A 17,924-nucleotide genomic window follows, 5' to 3' on the forward strand; every position below is an offset into this window, starting at 1 on the left:
TTCATGTGAATGCAAAATAAGTTTTTGACAATTCCCACATGAGAAGGCATTCTTAAAATCTCTTACACTACAAGAAGTTCTGGAAAAACATTACACTTGAAAATCTTTTGAGGGACCTTTCAACTTGATTGTTATTAAGATATTTTTTTATAACCATTGAAAGAGCTTGTATCATCGAGAGTTCTTACAACGTAAAGCGTTCTTGTGAGATTTCAACTTCAGTACATTTTTAGAGATTTCCCCCCTCAATTCGTTTGAGAATCTTGCACATTAAATCGTATTTGAAACCTTAAACTTAAAGGTTTTTTTTTAATTTAAGGTGTTCTTTGAGATATTTTATATCCTAAGGAGTTCTTATGAATTCTTTATTTTCCACTTTTTCTTGTAGATCTTATAACTTACGTATTTTCTTATAAACGCTCAGCAGCTATTTGTGAGGTTTTAATCCTGAAATATTATATGTATTTTGGAAAAGAATTTCACACTTAGTTCTTTTGCCTTCTTTCCAAAACTGTAAATTTACAAAAATATAGAGGTTCTACTATAAAAATGTTGTATCCATACTAGAAACATTATGACCGATCTACAAGCTTATCTCATTGAATGAAAGTATTTATGTTAACCAAACCCGATGGCGCTCATTTAAAACGTGTTTTAACCCTTTACGAGGCTAGTTACAACCAGAAGAATTAAAAGTTTAGACTTCTTAACAAATCACTCCCAGAAGTGTAGTCAACTTGCCGCTGCTGCTTTCAATTTTCCACTAGCTCTTAGGGTGAACTTACGATTAAAAACTGTTAAAATTAATGTTAATTGCTTAAGCATTGTAAAAGTAAAAAGAGTTAACATCTTAAAGGATTGATTTTGTGTGACTTTATTGTTGATAAGTTTTTTCCAAAGAATAAGTACTTTTGTATTCGAAGAGTCAAATATGTTTATTGTTAAAAATAACAAAAACCAAAAAAATTAAATTGAATTTATTTTCATTGGTAATTTTAAAAAGTTGCTCGAGTCTCTACAAACATTTTTTTTTCAATGTTAAAAATTAAAAATTCAACTGTTCATTTGTTCAGAAGCTGATGAGCTATTTAATAATTTTTATTTTCTGATGTGCGTGATCACATATTTTTATTATAAAATGTAAACAGTGAGTTTCTTTAATTTGCTTAATTTCTTCTAAACACAGCTTGATAAGTGTTAACTGAAGTGCATACCGAGTTATTTCGTCTGTTGGTAAGTCATAACCAATAAAATGTGGCATATCCGTAAATATTAAGGTAAAATTCACGTACTTTGCCATGAATACCAAGAAGTAATAAGTGGTTGGAGATACAAGGCTAACTTGTTTCAAAGAAAATAATTTTTAAATAACAAATATACTCGTGTACTATTATTATGTTAGTATATTGTATTATACATTGTAAAGCTACCTTCATACATTTTTACTTAGAATAGGCCTACACCTATTAAAGCTATAATATTTTGCAAAACATTAAACATTGTTTGGGAAAGGTATCTATGTACATGAGTTTCGAATTGAGCAAATCTCCGAATTTCTTGTCCCTCTTTACTCGTGGAGAAACAGAAAAAGGCAGATAATATTTTTCATCGTTTAGTTATAGGTGAGGAATATGAATAATCCCTTTAAGAACAACGCACATATATAAAAAACTAATTAAGTAAAACAAGGGTGTAGGTTTTGGGACCAAAACTATTTTTTTTCAAACTGGCATTTTGTTTGTTAATCATTTAATATGTAGCCGGCGATTTCAATTTAATTTTTAAGAGGCAATTTTAAAACAAATTGACTTTCATAGGAATGAAATTTTAAAATTAAGATGAGTTAAATAATATTGTTTATAGATTAATCAAAACAAGCTATGGAGAACTAGGGACAATAAGACTTATTAAAATAACTAAAATAAACTAGTAGCAAAATTACTGCCAAGTTTAGACACATATTAAAAATACAATGAATAATTTGACAAAAACTTGAATAGGAAGATTATACTACGCTGTGGCACTTAGTAATAAGCGGCAAAGTAGTTGCAAGCAAGTTGGAAGGTCAGTAAAAGCTACTTCGCCAGTTCAAGGGAGATATTCTATTACTTTCCATTACACTGTGTAGAGCGCTGCTTCAGCCGTCGAGACGACTCTCATGGGCTACATTGAGATAATTACTAAATAAGTTAGCTTCTACACCACCCCCACCCCCACATCTCTCTCACCCTCTCTCTCCCCCCCCCCAACGTTCTCTCTTTCTCTCTCCTTCCTCACCCACTTCTATGTTTCCACTTTTCTGTAGCTATTAAAAATATTTTTTGTCCGAAAATAAGTTATAGTGCTCGTCTTTAAGTCTATGGTCTGGTTCAACGCCCATAGAAATAATACCCCCACCGCAGCAAACCTACAGACTCACTAAAATATCTTCTAAAAAATGTCATATTTATCTCCATTTTAATAACACTAGTTTACAAAGAAGTCATTATGTTTGCTGCTACAGGTAAGCTAATTAAGCGTTTTTATAGTTAAATGTTAATCGTATGGTATGAAATAAAAATATTTTCCAAATTTGATCAACCTTCATAAACAAGCCAAGTTACAACGGTTTCCTTATTCTCCAAGAGAATAACATATTAATTTTAAATTTACAGTTTTATAACTATTAAGCATACGACAAAGCTTCAATAGATGAAATTATTTCTTTTTCATGCTTTACGAAATAGTTAAGTAAAAAATTGCAAAATTTTATGTTTTTAGGGTTAAAATAGGAAACCCTATAAACGCCCTACAAACCCCCGTTAGAATGTTCCGATCATGCTGGATCAGAAACTCGTTCAAATAAATGTAAGTTTACAGTGTTTTAGTGTTAACACGTTTTTACCAACTGTCATACAAATGGATCCAAATGTTTCTTGATCGTGCTAACGGACACAGTTATAAATACATATGAATTTGAACGAATGTTTTAGCCTCTGAGGGCCACAAAACGAAAAAGTAAATCCGTGCCAGTTCTTACCATGTGACCTAATGTAACAGCTTATTCCCTACATGGGAAATTCGCTAAAAATGAATAGCTTAAAAAAATTATCCCAGCAGCACTTTTAAAATGAAGACGGCTGTTTTACTGTAGTATGTCGGTGAAGGTAAATAGAGATTAATTTTAGCTGGAAACTTAAAACATCGGTCACGATTCATCAGAGTTTAAATGTATTTTCTGTCTGGTAAATACATACCTTTTAATAGCAGTGTAAGCATATCTTTTTCAAAAATAGAAAATAAAATAAATTCAACGAAGAAAATATGCCATTCTGAGGTAGTTCGACTGGTCATAGCGTTCCCCATCAAATATGAATGTTGCTAGTTCAATATGACCAAGGTCTGGGCTGATTATTTAAATTATTAGCAAATTATTATAGCGTTAAACCCATTAGAAACAAAAACAAATTTAAAAATAATCGTTGCCGTAAAATCGAAACAATATATTTACTCAAAACTATTTTTCATTCATACTACACCGTGTAATTCCATAATATACATCGAGCAAATGTCGTGGTAGACTTACATTGATAAAGTTAGGGAGCTGGTGTAAATCCCCATTACTGTATGATTACCATTTAGATGGCGGTTGACACATCAAACATAATAATTTGTCACCCTCTAATGTGAGGGTGTGTTGTAAGTGGCCGAATAACTAACTAGTGCGTTACTGCAATATTCCTTTACAATAAACATAATATTTGGATTTTATGCTTGTACAGCAGTTATAAGGATGGATAGAACATAAAAATACACGAAGTTCATCTACCATTACACTCGTTGTAACTCTACAGCTACCTTAAAGATATTAACTTGATGGTATTTTGAAGAGAAAAACTGTTTGTAATTTGAAATAGATTATTTTTGTATTTGATGTTTTTACTTAATGACGTATTGCCAATATTTGAAAAAAAAAATCTTTACCAATTATTACACTTGTCGTTTGATATTCAGAAAGTAAAGGAATTAATTTTAATGAACTTAAAATTTATTGTAAATTGTTGTCAGTATCTTTAATTAAAATCCAATTATGATCTTTTAAACCCTGTAAACTGTAGGATTGAGTTAGTTTTGTCTCTAGACAACTAAAATCAGGTGACTTTATACTTATTTAATAGTGCCAATGTGATGATCAAAGGGCACAAAAACCATACTTATTGCAACAAACGAGTCTTTCACTACAATAGTATATTAGTCTTGTAGTGGAGGTTGTAATTATTTGTCTACAGACTTCGATGATGTTGTGGGTAGTTAATGCAAAACTGTTGCAATTAGTTAATAGTTTCAAAGATAATTGGCATTTATAGGGTGGAAAATTTGTCAATTCACCATAAAATTTGTGGTGAACTGAACCTAATATTACAATGATATAAAATAAATCAATGAAGACAGCTGTTTAAACTGCAGGCGAAACTAAACTGTTTAAAGCGAGTGTAAAAGTTATTTGGAACGAGTTGCCAAGTTTGACTTCTTATTAAACGGTGCTTATAAGTTTCCAAACTCCTTTGCAAAGTTTTAATACGATGGAAGTTAATTTTAATAGCATTAACAAGTCAAGACACTTTATCACTAAGAGGACTGAGGAGACTGTGCGTTATAAAATTAGGAAGTAACTATTGGTGAAATATCGTTGTCATTCATAGCTTCATACATATTTATCTATTCTACAGAGTATTTTATAATTGGGAAATTATACATTGGTTTGTGGACGAGTAGTCTATCTGGTTTTTGAAACGGTTATTTACGAGTATGGTAGCCTATAACCATTGACTATATGACTAAAATAAAATAAAACATGAATATATAAATATTGGCAAAAACATCGGTCCTGTTGTGAAATTTATATTTGGATGAATGACTAAATCGTCTGAGTAGGATGGTAGTGGTAATGCTCGCCCTCTTATCTAGAGGTCGCTGGTTTGATTCCTAGTGAAATAGTTAACACATCGAGAATCGAGATGCATTTAGTTGTCAGCCTACCAATGACATAGAAAAAAGGCAATTACATATTTTTAAACCTATTTTCGTTATTTACATTTGATAAATTAATATTTCATTGTGTTTAAGGGGAGTCTCTACAAAAAATACTTCATTGAATATCATATTTGTTGTATTTATTTTTATAACTGAAGGATAAAGATTTGTCAACTATAGCTTCCTCAATCAAGAATATGATAGTGGAGGAAATCAGGGAACCCAGGATTTCCAAATTCAACCTAATCGCTGCCGATAATAGTTTTCCATTATTGCCAGGAACACAAATGTAATAGCTTTGATACAAAACTTTATAATTAAAACTTTACAATAAAATTTGGTAATGTGTAGAAATTAAGAGTCTCAACTTTTTTTCAAATTTTTTATCGTTGTGGTAACTTAAATATCAGTCATCTTCTCTAACACCAAAATTACAATGACTACACAACACCCCTCAATACAGAACAAGCTTCCCTAACATCCCTCTAACTTTTCCCGCCTCTCCACACATTAGGGGTGACAAATGATTATGTTTGATCTTCCAACCACCATCTAAATGGTAATCATACGATAATTGGGATTTACACCAGTTCCCTAACTTTATCAATGCGTGGCTACCACGACATATGCCGGGATTATGGGATTGTATATGATAATTGTGACGATCCCTTGTGCTTCCCTTTACAATTAATACTTGTCTGAAAGGTTCGTACTAATAAACAGCGAAAACATTATACTGTGGAGGGTTGAATCGATATCCAATAGCGTGATATCCCAAATTAAACCATAGGTAATCTTCTCTATGGATTTATCTTTATGGACCAGCCGAAGACAAAATTATAAGATAAGTTTACATCTGGTAACGAAGTTTGTAGGCATCTGCTGTTTACATTTTCTTGTTTTTAATTTATTACATCCAAATATGGTGATAAAAATTGTTTAACTGTTGTTCGTTGGTCACAGAATAAATGTAACTCGAAAATATAATCGAAAATAAGTAGAATGGTGTAGTTTACAAAAGCGTTACCGTACTCAACCCATTATACATTATACCCATTATTATGTATTATCGAGTAAATAGATCAAGTGTCGTAAATGAACGTTGTATATTAACATTGGCTAAGATATATAATCAATTATTTTTATGACTGCATATCATCTGGTATTATAGCCCATGAGTGAAATAGTTTTGTAAAAATTACCCTAAAATATGAGTGAACTTTTGACGAGGAGAATTAGCTAGGGCGATACATGGCATAGAATAAACATCAAAACAGGCTTCAAATTCTATAATAAGACGAGAATCATACTACAAGCATTGCAGTATCTTTAGGCAATGGCCATACTAATATACTACAATCAGAATCTTTCTTTAGTACTTTGTAACTTTACGTATTTAAAATATATATGTTTTTTTTTAAACAAAACCCGTTTGTAAGTTGTTCATTTAACTGAACCTTTAAGTAATGTTTATTGTTAGTAATTAAACAAATGTGTATCAATAATACATAAAATATATGTGACTCTTTAATGAATTACTGTCTTTTGTTTCAGACGAGGGTTGGCAACACTGTTTTCACCACAAATGGCCACCAATGGCGTCACTTCCCTTCTACCTTCTTACATTGTCACCGAATGAGCCCACATTTATCTCTATTTTCTCCCTTCCTTCCTTTTAAAGTATATAAAGTGCCAAACCCCCGGTGTTATTTAAGGCTTTATTTCCACCCCTAAAGTCCAACAACGGTACACAAAGAAGGTAACAAATCGGTATGGAACTTTTTGCTGATAGTTTTGAACGGGGTCAAATGCATCCAGTGTCTATTTAACCTTTTATTGTTTTATTATAGTCCAATTGTTACTTTCATTTTTGTGAGCTAGTAGTTTATCTGATATTTGCTGTAGTATTATTTTATGTAATAGCATTTCGTCAATCTTTACTTAACAAAACACATTTCCTTCCGAACCCCATTAAAAATAAAATAGTTTGCCTGCCTTTTTGTATTTTTTTTTTTCTAAACTGTTTGGTTAATTAATTTGGTCAACAGCTGATTACTGAACTAATAAGATTTTATCTAAGACTCTTGGGAATAGCTCCGGTACTCTAAGTTAACTAAGATATTCATGGACAGCTTTTAAAAATGCTGAATTTAACATATAGAAAACTTTAGACGAATCACTGTCGAGGTAAATTTCTTGTAAGATTCATATTGAGTATAATCATAGACAAAAAATTATATAATGCTATACTTGTATGTGGTAAAATGTCTAAAGCTTGAAACTTTGACTGCAAATTGTTCAGTTTTATTTTTTCTAAATAATCTTTCTAATCTTTTGCAAACTGTTATTCAAGTTGCAATGTTCTTTTGGACCCCTTTTTTGCATCGTTTACTTGTCTCTTATCAAATTGACAAGTAGTAAAACTTAAACACATGTTATGCATTTTTACTTACAATATTTACTTCAATATTCCCATAGGCTTTGACCAAACATCTCATACAATTTTGGCTGTAATATCTCACGGCGGACATAATGGCGGGAACTAACAGCTGATCCTCTTGATTGTTACTTGCCCCTGTATATTTACACTTTATCCACGCCTCATCCGATCCAATGTGATTCTCGATAACAAGGTGGTTTATGGGTAATTTCATCACGTGACCTTTTCACGATGAAACACGGTTGTATTGTAATACTTTTTACATTGAGATATCGTGCAGCTAAAGCACTATTGCTCGAATATGTAATTGTTTATTTTTCAAATTACAGGGTGGTATTTTAAAGCAATTGTTTGTTATTGATTGAGAGTAAGATTTAAAGGTTTATATAATGAAATTATGTAATGATAAGCGTGCAAGAGTTTATTATTTGATTAGATTCCATGAAGCGAGTTAGTTAAAATGTTTATAGTCAATTAAACAAGTTTTTCTTTCTCACAAGTGATTACAAATACAGTAGAATACTTTATTGGACTATGTAACAAGTTTATTCATTCTTTAAAAATGCCATTCCACGAACCTAACACCAGAATTTAAACCATACCATTTAAGACATATACTGTGGAAGATAATATGTCGTTTTATTTAAATAATGTAAAAAAAATCTGTTTTGAAACATAATAGATGGACTTCTTCTTATAACTTAATTCTCAGTCCTCTTTAAAAATCATCGCCTCAACTACATTGCTTACTTACTTTTTAGTGGTGAAAATATGCTCCGATGTAACGGATGATAACACAGTACCAGAGGGTAGTAGTTAGGACCACTAATGTCCACAGTAGTTTCACATTTCATTGTTCTCCACCCCTGGCTATGGAGACATAGACGTAGTAATCGAAGAATCAGCACATCATTAAATAGGTAATAAAGGTGTATCTAAAATGTCTCCGATGTGAGATTCTTAAAGGCTTGGAACAGTCTTTAGGCGGTTCTCGGCTCTTTTAAACATAAGAGGGTGTTAAACAGCTTGCAATTAGTTTATCAGTTTTATTTTGATATTTATAGAAGCTATCACATTATAAATCATTACTATTTTAACAGCTTTTGAGTCGAGATTTCCGTTGACAGAAATGTATTCTTCTGGTTGCATAACAATATATTGTAGAGTAATGTGATTGCATAAAATCAAAGAAACCATACAATATTCCAAGTATACTTATTATACATTTATTTCACTTCTAGAACAATTAATATAATTGTTGAAGGACCGATTCTCAAAACACCGATAGTCGAGGAATCGACAGTAAAAAAGTTGATGGTTAAGAAACCAATAGTTAAGGTACCGATAATCAAGAAACAAAATAAGTCGAGCGAGAAACTAATAATCGAGAAGCACATGAAACAACAGTAAAGAAAACAAAGGTTGAAAACCCGATTGACAACAAATTACTGAATAAAGAATACTTTTTTATGGAAACAATAGTCAAGGAACCGATATTTTTTAGCCTTCCTAATCCGTCATGCATATTGTCAGCTGGTATGCGATACGAGGTAACCAGGCATGCATCTGTAACGATTACCATGATGGATTCAGTATGGAAAATCAGTATATTAAAATTGTACGTTTTTATAATTTTAACTGAAATGGCGACTATACGAAGGTGGGTATTTTACGCTACTTTTACTGTATGAATATGGTGGCCCATAAATAATAATGATTTACTAGATTACAGATTTACGTCCAAACATCAACAAAATAACGATTTGAAAAGAAGTGTAAACATTAAATAAAGTGGGAGACTTATCAAATACTTTTCCCGCGCAAATGCCGTCCTAAGGGGAACGTTCTGGCGGGTACACCTTGTCTCCTGGCAACGAGAATCTCATGATCCCCTCCACCCTTGGAAGTTCCGCCTGTAATATTCTATTCTTTAGCCTTCTTTGGCAAGGAACGAGGCTTTGGCTTTTTATAACTCCACCTCTTATCTGAAGGTGGTTTATAAAATAAACACTGGATTTTTAAATTTGAGTCTCGTTATTTAGAAACTTCTTTGTGCCAATTTTTAAAAGTTATTTCATGAACAATTTCCTTGCTTTTTAAACGATTACGCTTGTTTTATATAAATAATATTTCTTTATTACAAATGGATTCATAAAAACGCAAGCCTTTTAAATTTGAGTCATTGTTCATTAGTGTGATAATTCTTTTAAACTAGTGTTTAATTCAAACGTTGTGTGTGTTAAATAATTTTTCATGCAAGTGGATATACAACTTCATCTTATAATATACTATATGTGAATGTACTCTTAAAACATCTGTAGCTAAGAAGAAAAATAATTTAAGAAAAGTTTTGGTGTGTTACAGGTTTAAATATATTTACATTTTTTTTACTTTACGTCAAGACTTTGTATTAAAGGTCTTAACTCAAGGTGGGTCGTTGATAGAATACAATTTAAACTAGGCTAAAATTAAATTTAAGGCTATGCCTATCCAGCAAGCATATTATCCACAATAACAGTCATGTAGAGAAGGGGAGGATGCGTATGAGTTTCAAATGAAACAACAAACATATAAATATTTAAAAAAATCAGACTTTTATTTTATTTTGGTGGTTATCTGTAATATTAGTATTTTTAAGTTTTTTGTAAAGGGTCGGATGTAACTCTGGTCTTGTGATTATTTAACATCTTATTGTAGTTTCCAATTACTAACGCATTTCAATTCAAAAGTGTCCCTTTGCGCTATAAAGCGTGATAGATGCCACGTTAACAATTTTGACAAAACAACAGCTAATCTTAGATAAAAAAGATAAAGCTAATCTTATAAAGATATTGACTTACGCCGAAAGGAATGATTGCCTTGGTAACGGTTCTAGAAGGGGGGCTACAGGGGATAAGGCCCCCCTTATTGGGCCATGGAAAAATGAATTCAAACATACATTTAAAAAAAAAATAAGGTTCTTGGACACAGTTCTAGACAAGCTTTAGAAAATCACCAATGTCTTTAAAAATACCAAATTTCCTCCGGACCACTCTCTTTTCTTGGAGTGTGGAGCACCCCACCGTTAGACCCCCTCCCTTTACAAGGTCCTATAACAGTCAATTATTGTCCTTTTTACGTTGTGGAATGATAATTAATAATTACCGGTATAGTAATTATTATTGAAATGACTACTCCAAGGAGAAGCTAGTTGGGAATCTAACCTAGGTTTTAGACCACCCTCCCCCCCCCCCAAAAACCCCAAGAAAGTATGGTGGTCCGGGGAAAATTTGGAATGTTTAAGACATTGGTGACTTTCTAAAGCTATTTGTTGTCTAGAAGTGTGCCAAAAAACCTCCGTTACGTTCATTGAGAAAATGTACGTTAGAATAAATTTTTCCATGACCCAATGCCCCGGAAGTATACCTCATACTCTCACTCCTCAAGGGAGTCCTGTCCTTTTGATGTGGATCAACACCCTGTGAAACTATTCAAACATATGCACCTACTTACGGTACCAAAAAACGTAACGGAACGAAACAACCTGTCCGTTACCGTGATATTGTCTGTAACCATCTTGGTGCTTTTGGTAAAAGGGAAGTATTTGATAACAGCTAATTTGTTTGAATATGCGTAATGTGTAAATTCAATTGATTTCGTTCTTTATGGGGAGGTTTGACAAGAAAAATTACCATATATACATTTTACCAAGATAAAATAAACGTAATAACGTAACGTAATAAACGGAAGTCTATTCAATTTTCCACACTTCCTCATCCATCCCTCGGATTTTCTACAGGTTCTTCCCACAATGTTTCACAGCCGCACTAAACTCCCCAAATCGCTTTCGAGTAGCCGCAAGTACAATTTACCTAGACGTAAACCCGGCAAACGACGCCGGCAGAGGGACCGGGATTTTTTCAAATTAATTCCCTTCGGCGTCGGCCTCGCAGTATGAAGACATCAGCGTAATGCCCATTTAATGTGCACATTCTTCCCTAATGCCCACAATTAAGTCGTAAAGTTGCTTAATGCCCGGCAGATTACAGAGTACCGGCCGACCCGTGTTTCAATTCTAACAACACCTATTGTTCCTGCAGAGCTATAAAACAGTAGCGTTATTTGCTGCGGCGGCCCCGACCGGGATATTAAAAGAAAAACTCGCCAAATTGACAGTTTCAAGTGTCCGAAGGGCTTTTTGTCTTCGGCTGCGGTTGGAAAGGTGTGAAACAGAAGGTTGCTTACAGATGGTGTTTTTTAGAAAGTAAGTTTTGTAATGATTTTGTGTTTTTTCAAGTGAGTCCAGTGTTGTATAAGGTCTTTTAGCGTTAAACGAGAGAGTGAAAGTATGTGACTTGTGAGTAGACAAAGTCTGATGAACTTTAAATGGTGTTCAAATCACTCGAACCATTCATTACATCGTAATTTAACTACTGCACTAAGTGTATATTTACACGTTTGTAATTTATCTACTGTAATGAGTGTGTGTTTAAAATTAATCGTAACCATACCGTTGTTTTATGAGTGTGTATTTAATTTTTATAGTCAAGCTATTGTATTAGTGTGTTTTTTAACAGTGTAATGTGTGTAATGTGTGTGGTGTGTGCCAGTGTATGTATAATGTGGAAAGGTAGCCATGACGATTAAACTACATTTTTCGTTTACTAGGCCTATCTAAATATATAAAAGGCAAAGCCCTCACTGACTCACTCACTCATCACTAATTCTCCCACTTCCCATTTACCTAGGAAGCTGAAATTCGGTACACCGATTCTTTGGGCATTAAATAGCAAAACTAAGTAGTTTTTATTCTGATAGGACTTTCGGGCTCCGCCCCAGTGGCTTTGGAGTTTCCCATGTCAACCTTATGATTTATCTATATAAATAAAATTAGAGTTTTGTCTGTACATTGCTCAGAATTATATACTTTTAGGTTATTTTTACGTTTTATACATTAAAGAAGCAGAAACGAGTCTTATCTCAATTTCTGTCTGTCTGTCTGTCTGTCTGTCCCTTTGTCTGTAACACTCAAGATGGCATTTTACGCAATCTTCTCCGTGAAAACCAGAGTACATATCAAGATCCAAGTCATTTTAATGTATTCACTGGATTGGCGAGAGTGTCTTTAGTGATTTAAATATAGCCTCACTACTTTGTAAATAAAATTACGGACGTTCAAAAATGCAGTTTTGTGCGATTTTTGTCAAATTTTCGTTCAATTTGTATCACATAATAGTCTATGAAATAACGAACAGCTGTTCGGATCAAGATTATTTTTTCTAGCTGTCAATGACATGTTTACAAATGTTGTTTACAAATACCGCAACTATTTCGAATCACGTTTTGAAAGCAAATCCCAACCAAGTGAGATTAAAAACGTTTTTCTTACATAACGGATTTAATTAATCGCAAGTGCAATAATATAGTCTAATAGTGTAACCGTAAATGAAATTAAATAACTAGACATCGTCCAAATCGGAACCAGAAATTCTTTGAGTATAAAATGTTTCTTGAGTTTTGACAACCAGAAAGAAGAATACCTTGAATCAGTGTTGTATAGGGCTGTGACACTGAAATGATCGTCGCCAATAGCTTACAAAAAAGGTTTCCACTCATTGGCGGCGCTTCAATGGCGATTGATATTGTGTAAAGTGTAAAGTAAAAAATCACAACTGCAGTGGGTGATTGTAACAGAGGTTTAACAGAGGAAGTGCTAAACTCGCTTTTCCAATGTGTCACTTTCTGTTTCTACTCACCGTGTGATGCAATCGCTGGACCATACAGCCAATAGGCCCATAGCTCATATCTTGGGTACGTAAGCCTACATATTTATTCATAACAACCTTTTTGACGACGATCCTTGATACCGGTACTTTTCCATAGAATACATGGCCTACCTACTTAAAAAATAAAATTACAAATGACCAAACCCCCAACATTGAGTGATTTTCGTCACATTTCCTTCTAATGTTAATAGATATACTAATCATTGTTTAGAGAATGCGTAATCTATTAAATAACAAAAAGTTTTTTGGGTAAGGTTGCTTCTTTTTCAAACTGACACCGATAAGTTTACGCTATAACTTTTTACGAGAAAATCCAAAAGCAAGAGATCAATAACCTCGGGACTAGATATTAATGTATTTAATTGGTCCGATTTACTGTAATTCTTAGGTAGGTTCTTACGTAGGTACTGGTTCTTTTCCTTAGAACCGGTAGTTTACAGATTAGATATCGTTGGTGTTGCACCTTATTTATTAGAGCCGTCCGTATTCAATTTAAGTGATGTCTTAACTCTGTAAGTTATAAGTTTTGCTTTTTCTGCCTGGATTCCAAATCTTAGCTTACCCGGTATGCTAAGAAAATGATAACCTATTTGAGTAAAACATTTGTTGGGCAAACCATCATGAATTGTTTACGCCTTTATATTGTTTATGTATCAATAGTTCGTGGCCTTTGTTGGATTGTTGTATTGTGTTTTTTTGTTGTATGTTGGTAACGCATTAATGTCCTTATTTCTCAGTGTTTCACGGAATGGACAAGAGCACCTTTGATACTGAAAATGTCAACCGGAATAAAGTGTTAAATGGTGAGGTTGAGGTAGTACTTTAAATACGTTTAAGTTAACCGATGTGGATAGTAACTTTCAATTATAGGCCTACTTTAGGGCTACGCTTCATGGATCTATAAAACATTTTTAAGTTTAATCATTGGACATATGGACCAACACGATCCGGGTGACATTTAATTGCGAAGCATTTATTTTGGTTTGAACTGTCAGATACTGTATTTGCGAAGGTTTATATATAATAGTTTTGCCAGCATATCTGCAAATATGCAAACTAATTGCTGTTCTTAATCTTAATATAAGAAGGTTTCAACTGACTACTATAAGATCCCCGTGCGTAGAACGGGCACACAGCTAGTCATATTTAAAAGGAATTAATGAATCTTAACAGCTGTTTCAATTAAACAAGTTGGTTGTGTTCTATGATGTTCAATAGCATTAAAGTTACAAGGATTACCAACAGGGTGCAGCACTATTATTTTTTTTTTATTTATGACAACAGCTAATTTGCAACCAAAAGGTGAGTGAGCGTAGTGAACGAACTTCAACCAGGACGTGATTGAGCCATGCGAACGAGCTCACTTATGAAGAAGTTAAACGGGGCTAAGTCCGCGGGTACAGCTAGTACTATAATAAAATGAGCGTGCTTCTTGACTCTAGTACCTAATCTTATCATTATTGTGATAATTTTTAAGTCTGTATTTCAAAGATCGTGTGATTTCGGTAATTTTGTATTCATACTTGATTCATATGCCACAGTCAAGCATAGCAGGTGGGCCGACGATTGTGTTACAATAACGATAAATTGAAAAAAGTATTAGACGATACTGTTTTCAAATTACAATAACAGATTATAAACTAAAAGTATCCTATTAAAAATACCATTATTAAGGCATCGGACATCTTATACACAGTCAATGTATCTATAATCTATCGGAACTATTGTATAGGGAAAAGGATTCACAATACAAAAAAAACAATGTTACAATAACTACAAAAAACCAAACACATACAAGTTCCTAAATAACGAAGACTCAAATTAAAAGAGAGAGCATTTATTTTATGAACCGCCGTCAGATAAGAGGTGGAGCAATAAAAAGCCAAAGCCTCGTTGCTTGCCAAAGAAGGCTAAAGAATAGAATATTACAGGCGGAACTTCCAAGGGTGGAGGGGATCATGAGATTCGCGTTGCCAGGAGACAAGGTGTTCCCGCCAGAACGTTACCCTTAGGACGACATTTGCGCGGGAAAAGTATTTGATAAAAGTCACCTTCTTCGTTAATTGTTCAGACTTTGTAAAAGTGTTATTCTACGAAGTGGGCTGTACGAATCAATAATTATTTGTCAATTATAATTTATATAGTAAGTGATTACCTCATTAGTATTACATTTAGAATACTCTTGGAAAGTTCTTTTCTTAATAAAAATTTGTCTGTAAAACCATTGTTGTGTGTTTTTGTAAGTAAGCACAAAATGAGTTTTGAAATTTGTAAATTTGGTTTTAAATCAGGACCAATTTTGTTATGTATGGTCTGGAAATATAAGTGGGCCTCTATTTTATTAAATATTACAATAGTGCCTGGACTAGTGCCTTGTTCCAAACTAAACTACTGTAGCTGTACCACGTAAACAAAGGGGGGTTACGTTCTAATTTATACATGCCATCTTTCATCAATTGCTGATAGCATATTACCTAAAAATATAATACACCATTTTGGCATTGAGATAAGTCTATTAAAATTTAAAGCAATATTTATTTTGTATTTTCAAAAATACACATTTTTACCAAATTTTGCCCTAGGACGCTAGGCACAAGCCCAGGATTGTTTTTCACATTATTTCAGGCTAGACCTAGGTGTTGCGGCATTATCACTTAGATAAAATCAATGAATGATTTGGATTATCCTCAGTGACCGAAGTCCCGGACTCTAACCAATAAACCAGCTCGATACCGCTGGTAATACGTTTTTTATGAACGATTCTTTAAACGACGAAAAATAACAACTATCTTTTTAAAAAATAATTTTCTTCCAATATATTGGCAGATTACGTTTTTAAAACTTGTACGTGGGCCCCTTAGGAGAAAACCTACATTCTTATGAGTAACTAATTAATTCTAATCAATTACCCAAGTCTACTAATATTGAATTTTTCGTATTGTGTATTTGTGCTCAGTACACGCACGAATACACAATGGGATTTGTGAAATATTACAGTTTTTGTTAAACATCCTCTAAAGATTATTGTATTATCGGTTGGCCCAAATAATTTGATACCCATAACTATCCTTAATCTGACATGAACATGTATAAAAGTGATCCGTAACACTTTTTACGTACCATCATAACACAACACTAAAATATATATAGGGGACGTGTGTAAAATCCCCAAAGATACCATGTTGAATACAATGTTTACTTTTAAAGAATAAAATAAATCTCAAGAAAATAAACAAAAGAAAAGTAAGCATTTTCAAGATGAAGACAAATTCATCATACAATTCCCGCTTGAGTAGAGATCAGGTAATGATTTGGTGTATCCAGGCAACGGAAATGTCACTTGCCCCTCTCCCCCTCAAATATACCCCTAACCACAAAGTCAACCCCTACAAAACTACATCCACACCCCCAACTACTTCCTACATCTACCTTTTGTTTGATATTTGCTGATAGTCTGTGTTTTACTGTTTAGGCACCTTTTGAAACTATTGTTTTGCTTTTATAGTTTTATGTTTAAACCTGTGTAAAACACATTCATCCATACAAAGTTTGTGTTTAAAGCCCAGTTCTGTTTACTTGTTTTGGTTTTAATCGAGTGAATAGATTGAAAAGGTTAAGTTATTGTTGGTAAATTGAATTCACCTTAGTTTAAGGTAGAGAATTTGTATAGGTTGAAATCAACCACCTAAATAATATTTTCCCCTCGATGACCATCTGTAGGGGTTTTTACATAATATAATCTACTTCTGTAACTATTTCCGAACCTGTATCATAGATAAGAGGAGTATAGAGTATAGCCTATGCTCCTTTTCTCTATGCCTGTATTGAGACTATTAACACATACAAACCTTTATACCAGAATGTAATTTTAAAATTATTCTAATATTTTCTTTGAAAATTAAATAGTTGGAATAGTTAACGCAATTTTAAAGTAGGAGTTAACTATTAATATTTGATTTTAGCATGGGGATGATATAGTTTACAATGACATTTTCTTTGGTTGACATTTATAATCTCTCAAATTTGTGATCAGGGAAGAACTTTCTTTCAAAATATGAACATTGACTTTGGATATATCAAGAAGAATTTTTGCCTCTTGTTATAAAGGCGTGCCTTTGTGTTGTTTAGTTGGAATACTGGTGTGCGCCAAAGCAAAAACTTTCTGTACTATATTCTGCGCAAGTAAGCCCACTTTGGCGGATGGCTGTAGGGAAAACATCACTTTCTTAATATAGGGGGGGGGGCGTAAAATATATAAAGAAACACGTTAACCCTTTGGTTAAATTTTCTATGTCACAATATATATATAATCCTTAAAAAATATAATCACCCACTCTCTAACTACACGAAGTACCAACAGATCTTCATATTAATGTCCTATACCAGTTTACTTTGATCTCCGTACGCACAGAAGTGATTTCAACATCAAACAGTAATAACCCAATTTGCACCACAGGATGGGTCTCCTTTGAACGGAGAGAAAACTGATTTTCCACTACGTATGGCAGAGGTTGGGTAAAGGTAGGAGTTTCACTTTTCATCAACTTATAAATTTTAAGTTGTTGTTCCCTTAACCCTTGTATTTTACAAGATTATGACAAAATTTCAAGCATCTTGAAATATATTTTTACAACTTGACTATTCTGATAATTTTCATTTTTTTACTTCGATTCAAGAGAAACTATTTTTTTCCGGAAATAAGAGTT

Source organism: Macrosteles quadrilineatus, unplaced genomic scaffold (assembly GCF_028750875.1).
Source record: "Macrosteles quadrilineatus isolate MER2022 unplaced genomic scaffold, UCM_ALF_1.0 Scaffold_8__2_contigs__length_117827958, whole genome shotgun sequence".
NCBI lineage: Eukaryota > Metazoa > Arthropoda > Insecta > Hemiptera > Cicadellidae > Macrosteles > Macrosteles quadrilineatus.